Source organism: Mustelus asterias, chromosome 6, assembly GCF_964213995.1.
Source record: "Mustelus asterias chromosome 6, sMusAst1.hap1.1, whole genome shotgun sequence".
In the NCBI taxonomy this organism is placed as follows: Eukaryota; Metazoa; Chordata; class Chondrichthyes; order Carcharhiniformes; family Triakidae; genus Mustelus; species Mustelus asterias.
This window is the reverse complement of record NC_135806.1, coordinates 69,492,502-69,504,303: the sequence shown is the minus strand read 5'-3', so window position 1 is coordinate 69,504,303 and position 11,802 is coordinate 69,492,502.

Sequence of the window (11,802 nt, the reverse complement as noted above, 5' to 3'; positions counted from 1 at the left end):
CGACAACAGAAGTGAGACTCACCGGTCTATAATTCCCGGGGAAGTCTCTGTTCCCCTTCTTAAACAATGGGACAACATTCGCTAACCTCCAATCTTCTGGTACTATACCAGAGGCCAACGACGACCTGAAGATCAGAGCCAGAGGCGCTGCAATCACTTCTCTTGCCTCCCAGAGAATCCTTGGATAAATCCCATCCGGACCAGCTGGCTCGCAGTGTGATAATTATCTGGGAGGATTTGATGAGAAATCCACAAAAGTGGCATTGGGTGGCGACTGCCACTTGGTTTCAGAGTTGAGTGCATCTAACTACAATTGGCCTGTTGGTTTATGTTGAGAACATAATAGGATAAAATACATTTTGTAATTTGTGTTATCCTTTAAAATCTGTTAAGATATAGGTGGGGTGAAGGAGCATTGTATTATAGTCAATCTTTTCCTACTTAATAAAGGTTTTATTCTTTTATAAAAAGCTAATTGACAGTCCTGTTACTCTGTTTATCCAGTAAGAAGTTTAACAACACCAGGTTAAAGTCCAACAGGTTTATTTGGTAGCAAAAGCCACACAAGCTTTCGAGGCTCTGAGCCCCTTCTTCAGGTGAGTGGGAATTCTGTTCACAAACAGAACTTATAAGACACAGACTCAATTTACATGAATAATGGTTGGAATGCGAATACTTACAACTAATCCAGTCTTTAAGAAACAAAACAATGGGAGTGGAGAGAGCATCAAGACAGGCTAAAAAGATGTGTATTGTCTCCAGACAAGACAGCCAGTGAAACTCTGCAGGTCCACGCAACTGTGGGAGTTACAAATAGTGTGACATAAATTCTGATTCTAGGATCGCATGATAAAGACTCAGGAGGAAAAAAGCAGAAATATTTATGTGAAATAGTGTGACATAAACCCAATATCCCGGTTGAGGCCGTCCTTGTGTGTGCGGAACCTGGCTATCAGTTTCTGCTCCGCGACTCTGCGCTGTCGTGTGTCGCGAAGGCCGCCTTGGAGAACGCTTACCCGAATATCAGAGGCCGAATGCCCGTGACCGCTGAAGTGCTCCCCAACAGGAAGAGAACAGTCTTGCCTGGTGATTGTCGAGCGGTGTTCATTCATGAATGAACACCGCTCGACAATCACCAGGCAAGACTGTTCTCTTCCTGTTGGGGAGCACTTCAGCGGTCACGGGCATTCGGCCTCTGATATTCGGGTAAGCGTTCTCCAAGGCGGCCTTCGCGACACACGACAGCGCAGAGTCGCGGAGCAGAAACTGATAGCCAGGTTCCGCACACACAAGGACGGCCTCAACCGGGATATTGGGTTTATGTCACACTATTTCACATAAATATTTCTGCTTTTTTCCTCCTGAGTCTTTATCATGCGATCCTAGAATCAGAATTTATGTCACACTATTTGTAACTCCCACAGTTGCGTGGACCTGCAGAGTTTCACTGGCTGTCTTGTCTGGAGACAATACACATCTTTTTAGCCTGTCTTGATGCTCTCTCCACTCCCATTGTTTTGTTTCTTAAAGACTGGATTAGTTGTAAGTATTCGCATTCCAACCATTATTCATGTAAATTGAGTCTGTGTCTTATAAGTTCTGTTTGTGAACAGAATTCCCACTCACCTGAAGAAGGGGCTCAGAGCCTCGAAAGCTTGTGTGGCTTTTGCTACCAAATAAACCTGTTGGACTTTAACCTGGTGTTGTTAAACTTCTTACTGTGTTTACCCCAGTCCAACGCCGGCATCTCCACATCATGACTCTGTTTATCCACATTTCTAAAGGAAAAGCTATTAGTTACAGCTAATACAAACCAGGGTTCCATTCTGGGACCTGACTGTCCAGTAGTAACGTCAAAGAAAAACATATGCAAAGAGGATACATAGGGCCTAGGAATCAAGTATGGGGTCCCAGCTGCCTTAGAGGTGGAAAAGCTTAAGATCCAAACTGCTCATCTTGTGACCCTTTGGGAACCCCTGTCTTGCAGGATAGCTTAAAGGCAAGATCTACACAAGGTCCGACTTAGAATGCAATCCCAAATATTTTCAAAGGTCTCTTTTCATACAACATTTGAAAGTTAATAACATTAAGAGAACGAATACTGCAGCATTAAGACAACTCTTTGTTAACGCTTGGGAGCTCACTATATTGTTATATGGACAAGATTGCTCTGCAGCAAAGGCAGAGGCAAGGATATTGCATGTGCCAGTTTTGTCAGAGGGTAAAATCATACACTAATTATATTGGAGGATTCAGATAGACCAAACTACTGAAGGAGGCTAATGGGTTAACACTCCAAAATACTAAATGCATTGAGAATCCTGCAGGAAAGCTTGAATTCAAGAGTCTGGCACCAACTTGTCAGAAGGTTTTGTGCAGCGCTTGGTGCTATCCTGACCAGCATGGAACTGGTGGCCAAACATGATGCACCATCTGACAACCAATATCCCAGGTATCCCATTGCAGTATAAGCAGCTTCTACAGTCAGAGTGCTGAAATGGAAATTCAGACTGAAATCATGCAAGGCCAGCTTAGTCATGGCTATAGATACCAATATTCAAACAGATGTGCAATGTGTCACAGCAGTCCAACAATCTGTCTTCTACCAAAGTACTAGGATTGCTGAGATGCCACCCAATGGGAATTCTATTGTCTCTCTCAGAATGACAGCATTCGTGTACCCATCCTACCACTCTGCAAATGCCTTTGTTGTTTGTTGACCAGCCAGCTCAGACCACTGCAGCCCATGCTGAGATAATGTAGTCTGAAGCCGAGCCTCTTAGACCCAAACCTGCTCAAAGCCATCCTTCAAGCTATCTGCATTCTCCTCCACTGAAACTAGCAACTTTCCGCCATACATGTGGCAGACAATGGGCTAGCACTTCATTAGAGCACTGAGATAGGCAAAGGCACATGGAAGATAAGCACTGACAGAATGCTCAAAGAGTCATCCAGACTTGAAACGTTAGCTCTGTTCTCTCTCCACAGATGCTGTCAGGCCTGCTGAAAATTTCCAGCATTTTCTGTTTTTGTCCAGGTCTTGCTGCATTTGGACATGGACTGCTGTAGTACTTAAGAAGTTGCGAATAATACTGATCATTGTGCAGATATCAGCAAATATTGACTTCTGACCTTATCATGGAAGGGTGGTCTTTGATGAAGTAGCTGAAGATGGTTCAACCTAGGACACTACCCTGAGAAACTCCAGCAGTGATGTCCTGAAACTGAGATGTTTAACCTCCAACCACCACAACCATCTTCCTTCGTGTCAGGTATGAATCCAACCAGTGGAGAGTTTTCCCGGATTTCCACTGACTCCAGTTTTGCGAGAGCTCTTTGATGTCACACTCGGTCAAATACAGTCTTGATGCTATTCCAGCCAGAGTGCCCATTGAAACTCCAATGCAGATGGTACCAGGCAATATTTTTTCCATTGTCTCATCAGCCCATTTAGCACGTATAGTGACAATGATGATTGAAATCATTGATGTTGTGGCTTCCTACCACAGATGAGCCACCTGCTGCTGGTAACCCTGAGGATCCCATTAAGTATCTAGGAAGTATTGCCTCCATGGATAGTGCACAGTGGTGAGGGAACATCACATTTGTGTGAGGAGATGGCTGAGGCAGAAAGATCCCAGGGTGCCGAGATTGGGAGAACTGCTGTGTCTGAGGCACATGACCAGCCTCTGGAGATGTCCATCAGGTAGCAGATGCTGTTTATCCAGTGGACCGTGTATATCTGGCAGAGATCCACGAGGGTCTGCTTGCCATGGGTTCTGTCATTGAGGAGTCCATGTGAAACATGAGCACTATGTTGACCCTGAGCACTTAGCTCACGTCCTCCTCCACTGAAAGAGTGGTGACTTTGGTGGAGACACAGCTTCAGGGATACCATTAGGGGTTCCAGGGCTCATGCAGGACCTGACAGCCAGCAGGGAGGTCCAAACTCACCTCACCCTGGGGGATGAGCTGCCTAACACGTCTGTAGGCTCCTCTCAGGGCATTCCAGATGAGGGCAAAAGCTTCTACATCCTTTGCTAGTGGCCACTGCATCTGATGATGCCACGACGTGTGATGAATGTTCAGCCATGGGGCTGGATGCTCCTTCCCAGCCAAAGCCAACTCAGACTCTGGTGGCCGCTGGGACAGCAAAGTCAGCTAGCTGCCTCCAATGCCACTGCCAGCAAGAGAGGTGTGTGTGTTGGGGGGGGGATGGGGGAGGTGGCAACAAGACGCAACAACTGCAGGTGTTATTTTAAGGCATCCTGGGCACAACAGGGATGTGTCACAGATCACATTATTAGTGTTTACTACTTTGAAGCTTCTGTTAGGTTTGGAATATTTGTATGCTCTTTTTGTGGTAATGTGAAGTCATATAAATCTTGTCTTCAATTCAATGGAGTGAGTGGCTGCATTCTTTGAGTAGTGGCCAGATGTTCTACGAGCTTGTAAGTGCAGTGCTTTGTGTGGTGCAGGAGTTCTGGGTTGTGCTCTCAAGGAAAGATTTTTGCAAATGAGACCTTGCCATTGGATCAATTAGGCCTCCATGGCTTCGATATCTAGTTGAAGATTCGCTGGATCAAAGCATCCCTCATATCCCTACGCACTGAATGTTCTTGTTGTCCGCCTTGAAGTCCTCATCTTTAATGTTCCCAGCCTCATTCTCCGATCCATCACTGGCTTCAGCTTCCCAAGTCTGTGGACCTGCCTTGCCCTCCTCAGCCTCTACTGGATCCGCCTTTGTCAGAGCTAGATTGTGCAAGGCGCAGTACAACCATGAGGGAGACACTCTGCAATGATACTGTAATGATCACCTGGATCAGGCAAGGCATTTGAAGCGCATCCAATGGTTCTCCACCAGCGCCCTTGTGGAGGCATGACTCCTGTTGTATCGGACGGCACAGTGGCTAGCACTGCTGCCTCACAGCGCCAGGGACCCAGGTTCGATTCCGGCCTTGGGTCACTCTCTGTGTGGAGTTTGCACATTCTCCCCATGTTTCGTGGGTTTCCTCCGGGTGCTCTGGTTTCCTCCCACAGACCAATGATGAGCGGGTTAGGTTGATTGGCCTTACTAAATTGCTCCTTAGTGTCAGAGGGATTAGCAGGTTAAATATGTGGGCTTACGGGGATAGGGTCTGGGTGGGATTGTGGTTGGTGCAGAGTCGATGGGATGAATGGCCTCCTTCTGCACTGTAGGGATTCTATGTTCTATTCTATGTTCTTTCTTGTCTCCACCTCAGTTCCTGGGTGATGGAGTGGGGTCATCAGCCGCCTCTTCAAGGGATAGCCCTTATCACACAGGAGCCATTCATCCAATCTTGCAGGTCCAAGAACAGCCTTGGAAACTGGGAGAGGACAAAAGATGTGAGAATCATGTGAGCTACCTGGATAATGGACTCAGACTTGGGGAATCTGTGCCCTGTGGTCACAAATAACCTGCATGTTCATCAAGGGTACCCCTTACTGTTGATGAAAGATCTTGGCTTTCCTGCTAGCACCTTGATGGCCTCATGCATGCAGTCTATAACATCTTGGATGTGGGGAAGCCCAGTCATCTCAGTAAATCATTGTGCTCTCTCCATCTGGCTGCCCTCGAAAGTGCAGGCGTGACTGATATTGGTATCAGTCATGAGCTTGACACAACTGTGTGAAGCAGATTGAGAGATGCTGCATAGATCCCCCAATGAGCCTGGAAATGAACTGTAGGCATAGAATTTGAAGGCCACTGTGACCTTCAATGCTGTCTGCATGTGATGACCACCCAGACAGTTGGAGGCAATTTCAGGATCTATCATGTCATAAATGGACATCATAATGTATTCCTGAAAAGACGTAGCATCCTGTGACACTGTACCTCATTGCAGGTAGTTGGTGTGCTGCCTGTATACCCTAGCCGCTGGGTAGTGGCGCTTTTAGCGTCCCCTCCCAACTTGGTCTCTCTGCTGGACCTGCACCAATTGAGTCTGTGCCTCTCCTCTTACAGGTCACTGCCTGGGATGCTGCCTGCACTGACCTGGCCTCCTCTCCCTCCTGCCCCTGTTTTCTCTTCAGAGAGGTCCCACCAGAGAGACTATTCCCATTGGAGCAGATACAGAGGGGCAGTGCCTTCCAAATGATGGATCCTGTACCCCAAGCCTCAGGAAAACTTTCCAATGAAATCCTGAAGTGCCGAAGGTCACACTTCAAATGCTAAACAAAACAACAGCTGCTGATTTTTTAATCAGGGGTTGGAAAGCAGACCTGGAGTCTCGTTCTAAGTCCTGACCCTCCACAGCATGCTCTAAACATGCACACTGCAATTTCACTGCTCCATTCAATTAAAGGTCTGGGAATGGACTTGCTGTCCAATCAAGGATTGTGGGTAAGCTTTCACTACTGGAGGGCTAATGGAAGGCTCCCCACCTCACTCAGGGATGGGCAGCTCTTTAGGCCTGGTGAATATGGCAGGTGTGAGGATTCAGAAAGCGAGAGACAGGGGCAAGTAAGTTTTATTTAATTTTCTAAAATACCACAGCTGCCTGGCCTTGATCATGGAGAGGCAAACTCTCCAAGGGGCAGCCATCAGCTGCAGTTAAGACCAGTGGCCATTATGCACCTAGGATGAGAGAAGTCTTTCACTTATTCCATTGTGCTCCTCAGCTTGATCCACTCTGAGCCCACCATATTTGCCTGGACATGTTCCAGTCAGCCTGGGGAAGGGACTTAATAGGCTTAATTAATTCTAATTGACCTCAGTTGGTGACCTGTTGTTTGCTGACACACGACTGATCTGACCCTGAGCTGGCCTCCTTCAAATTAACTGGGGTTGGGATCATGTGGGAGAACGGATATGAAGGCTGGCAATACCAAATTGTGGGTTCATCCATCTCTGATCCAGACTCCAATCTATTTTAAAAATCCAGCACCAGGTATTGCACTACACAACTGCCTGGTGGTCACATGATAGAATTGTAGTGTCACTGATCCTCACTTACAATCCATCTGAAAAGTAGTGTTATCATCACAGGAAAAATATTACATTCGACTTTTCAATGGAAGGTGATAGATTTAATAATACAAATAGTTCACAATCTAAATTGCAGAGATCAAGAAAGTTTTTTTTATTGGACTCACAATTCTATCAGTGCTGATTAATGTTTGGTACAAGTATGACTTGTTACTCAATTTGAGTAAGACCCATAACATTTCAGAATGGATACCCATTCCCCAAATAATTGCTGAATTGTTTTGTTCTGAATCTAGCTGCATTATAACGATTTGCCACGATGCTAAACCTATATTAGAAGTTGCAAACTTAGTTACAGACTAACCTGCCATTTTCTGAATGGCGTTAAATGCGTCTTAAAACTATCACTAAACAGAATGAAACTCTAGCTCTCTCTATTTATAATATACATGCACTTTCTGTGTCAATTGCTCAATTATAAATTCCTATGTCCACGTTTATAATGGAAACTGCCTCCATAAATGTGTCAATGCTATAATTACACCCTTTCATCCACTAGTGGTGCCACAGTATGACAGTTTTCCATATCCTAGCTGGTTAGCCTGCAGTGATGATGTGGAGATGCCAGCATTGGACTGGGATAAACACAGTAAGGTGTCTAACAACACCAGGTTAAAGTCCAACAGGTTTATTTGATAGCAGACGCCACTAGCTTTCGGAGCGCTGCTCCTTCATCAGGTAAGTCACCTGGCTCACCTGACAAAGGAGCAGCGCTCCGAAAGCTAGTGGCATTTGCTACCAAATAAACCTGTTAGACTTTAACCTGGTGTTGTTAGACTCCTTACTGTGCTTAGCCTGCAGTGCACAGTGATGCACCATCAATCGAGCAAAGACTAGTTTGTATGCAAGAACAAATACACTTTTATTAGCAAAAGACTTGGAGCACACCCATGCCGATGAACTGGTCCAGACTGAGGCAGGGGGTGGGGAGCAGTCGCCTTTATACCTGGACCAGTGGGGGGAGGAGTCTCGGGTAGGGCCGGCAGGGATGTGTCCAGGCATGTCACATATACAGGTAATAAGCTAACAGTGGTTTACCACACACAGACAATCCAATGTTGCAGCAAACTTGTTCACTTCCCAAATTGCCATACATTTTATCAAGAAATTATACCACACTAAAAACAGAATGCACGGCTTTAATACGGGGCTAAGCTATGACTGCACACTATGATAAAATTATTCCCCATTGTCTAATTACCATTCCCCTGAAGACTACGCTTGATATTAACTGCCTGAGTGCAAAGTCATAAGAGTCATACAGTGAATATCTTGCATAATTGATGCACTTGATTTGATTTGATTTATTATTGTCACATGTATTAACATAGTGAAAAGTATTGTTTCTTGCACGCTATACAGACAAAACATACCGTTCATAGAGAAGGAAACGAGAGAGTGCAGAATGTAGTGTCACAGTCATAGCTAGGGTGTAGAGAAAGATCAGCTTAATGCAAGGTAAGTCCATTCAAAAGTCTGACAGCAGCAGGGAAGAAGCTGTTCTTGAGTCTTAACACTTCATTTAAGTGTTACATCTTTTACCCACAACATTTTCTATTTATGAAACATAGGCAAAATGACAGACAGAAAAACACTTAATGGTCTGTTCGTACAGTTCCATAATTTCATTATTCTATAGATGAGGGGTGGAAAGAGGGAATTTTATGGTGCATACCATTGGCAAACAGTCATGATTTACACTGTTCTGCTGTCACACCAACGTGGATAGATTTTCTGACAGTGCTGGGGAGGTGATTCTGGCGAAGGGGCCTTATAATCACATGTTAATTTATTATAATGATGCTTCTAATATTGAACATCAAGAAATATTCCTCAGTCTGATGCGGGGAAGGGACAAATGCATCATGTGTTTACGCCAACATAAAACACGACTTTGCAGTTCTTGTGACATTTTACGCTCCAGGTGCCAAAAAGTTTGCAATCATCCTGGTCCCTTTCTAATGCGAGGCTGATTAGTATATTTAAAGTAGCATTTAAATATGCGTAGCCTGTTCGGCACCGATGGCATCTGCTGTGGACCTGTTGTGACGGTAGGCCATCTCCCTGGCCCTGCACTCAACTCTGGAACACTTGGATAACAAAGACATCTATGTCAGATTCCTATTTATTGACTACAGCTCAGGCTTTAACACCATTATTCCTATGAAACTCATCTCCAAACTCCGTGGCCTGGGCCTCGGCTCCTCCCTCTGTGACTGGATCCTGAACTTCCTAACGCACAGATCACAATCAGTAAGGATAGGCAATAACACCTACTCCACAATCATCCTCAACACCAGTGTTGAGTCTGTGTCTGCTGGTGGAGACCAGTATTGATTCTCATGCTGAGCTCAAAGGTCAGAAGATCTTGGGAACTGTGTTTTTGATTTGATTTGATTTATTATTGTCACCTGTATTAGTATACAGTTAAAAGTCCAAAGATGTGCGGGTTAGGTTGATTGGTCATGCTAAAAATTGCCCCTTAGAGTTCTGAGATGTGTCGGTTTGAGGGATTAGCGGGTGGACATGGGGGTAGGGTCTGGGTGGGATTGTGGTCGGTGCAGACTCGATGGGCCGAATGGCCTCCTTCTGCACTGTAGGGTTTTTATGTTTCTATGTTTATTGTTTCTTGCCTGCTATACAGACAAAGCATACCATTCGTAGAGAAGGAAAGGAGAGAATGCAAGGCTGTGTTCTCAGCCCCCTACTATACCCTTTATACACCTATGACTGTGTGGTCAAATTCCCCTCCAACTCGACTTATAAGTTTGCTGATGACACCACCGTAGTAGGTCGGATCTCAAACAATGATGAGACAGGATACAGGAATGAGATAGAGAATCTGGTAAACTGGTGCAACGACAATAATATCTCCTTCAATGTCAACAAAACGAAGGAGATAATCATTGACTTCAGGAAACGTAGTGGAGAACATGCCCCTGTCTACATCAATGGGGAGGTAGTAGAAATGGTGGAGAGCTTCAAGTTTTAAGGTGTCCAGATCACTAACAACCTGTCCTGGTGCCCCCATGCTGACCCTATAGTTAAGAAAGCCCACCAACGTTCTCAGAAGACTCAAGAAATTTGGCCTGTAAGCTATGACTCTCACCAACTTTTACAGATGCACTATAGAAAGCATTCTTTCTGGTTGTATCACAGCTAGGTATGACTCCAGGTCTGCCAAGATTGCAAGAAACTACAAAAGGTTGTGAATGTAGCCCAATCCATCACGCAAACCAGCCTCCCATCCATCCACTCTATCTACACTTCCCGCTGCCTCGGAAAAGCAGCCAGCATAATTAAGGACCCCACTCACCCCGGACTTACTCTCTTCCACCTTCTTCCGTCGGGAAAAAGATACAAAGGTCTGAGGTCACGTACCAACCGACTCAAGAAGAGCTTCTTCCCTGCTGCCAACAGGCTTTTGAATGGACTAAATTGACCTTTCTCTACACCCTAGCTATGACTGTAACACTATATTCTGCACTCTCTCCTTTCCTTCTCTATGAATGGTACGCTTTGTCTGTATAGCAGGCAAGAAACAATACTTTTAACTATACTAATACAGGTGACAATAATAAATCAAATCAGAAACCCAGTTCCCAGAATCTTCTGACCTTTGAGCACAGCATGAGAATCAATACTGGGCTCCACCAGCAGAGACCAGGTGCGATGGCCACACAGAAGACGCTGAGAGGCCATTGAAGTGCCTGGGTGATTGGGGATGGGCAGGCAGTGCCCAGATGGCACTCTGGCAGTGCCCACCTGATACCTTGGCAGTGCCAGTTGGGTACTGCCAGTGTGTCAGGGGCAGTACCAAGGGAGTGGGATCTGAGTCGGGGTGGGGCCTGAGTGGGGGCTATGGTAGGGAAGGAGTCATGCAAGGAGGGCTATGCGGGGGGGGGGGGGCTGATTGTACAGGGATGGAGCATGAAGGGGGTGATGATGGGTTAGCATGTTGGGGGTCATGATAGGGGCACGTCAGAGGCCAGGCAGGGGAATCCACTGGGAGGGCCCCATGCCAGCAACCCATGTCAGGGTGGAGGTGGGGGAAAATGTCATCGATGAGGGCGAGTGTCCCGATGTTCGTGGGGGAAGAGAGGGGGCCTCCCAGTCCACTGAGAGATTGAATCACCTTTGTGAAATGGCACCAGAGCTCTCTGAACCCAAACTAAACAGAAAATTCCGGGCTTAATTTTTTTTGAGGGAAAATTCCGCCCATTGTTTTTATTAATGACTTAGATGATGAGATAGAGAACCAAGTATCCAAGTCATCAATGTAACAGAGATGCATTACAGGCCATGTAGATGAAAGATTTGATCAAAGTTTTCAAGGTACTGAAGAAGATTATAGGGTGGATGGAGCTGAACTCTTTCTGCTAGTTCGGGAATCCAGGACCAAGAGACGTAACTTAAAAGGTAAAGTTAGAACTTTCAGGAGTAGAGCTAGGAAGTGATGCCTACTTCTACACACAAAGTGTGATAAAGATTTGGAACTCTCTTCCACAAATAGCAGTTAATGTTCAGTCAATTGTTAATTTTAAATCTCAAATGGATAAATATTTGTTGACCAAATATGTTAAAGGATACAGAGCAATGGCAAGTATACACAGTTAGATCAGAGAGCAACAATGATCTCACTGAATGGTAGAACAGGTTTGAAGGATAAACTGTATACTCCAGTGTCTGTGATTCCTATATTGTAATCCTCCTTAGATATGAGAGGGGTGCCAGAGAACTGGAGGATTACAAATGTTACACCCTTGTTCAAAAAGGGCGATGGGATAAAACCT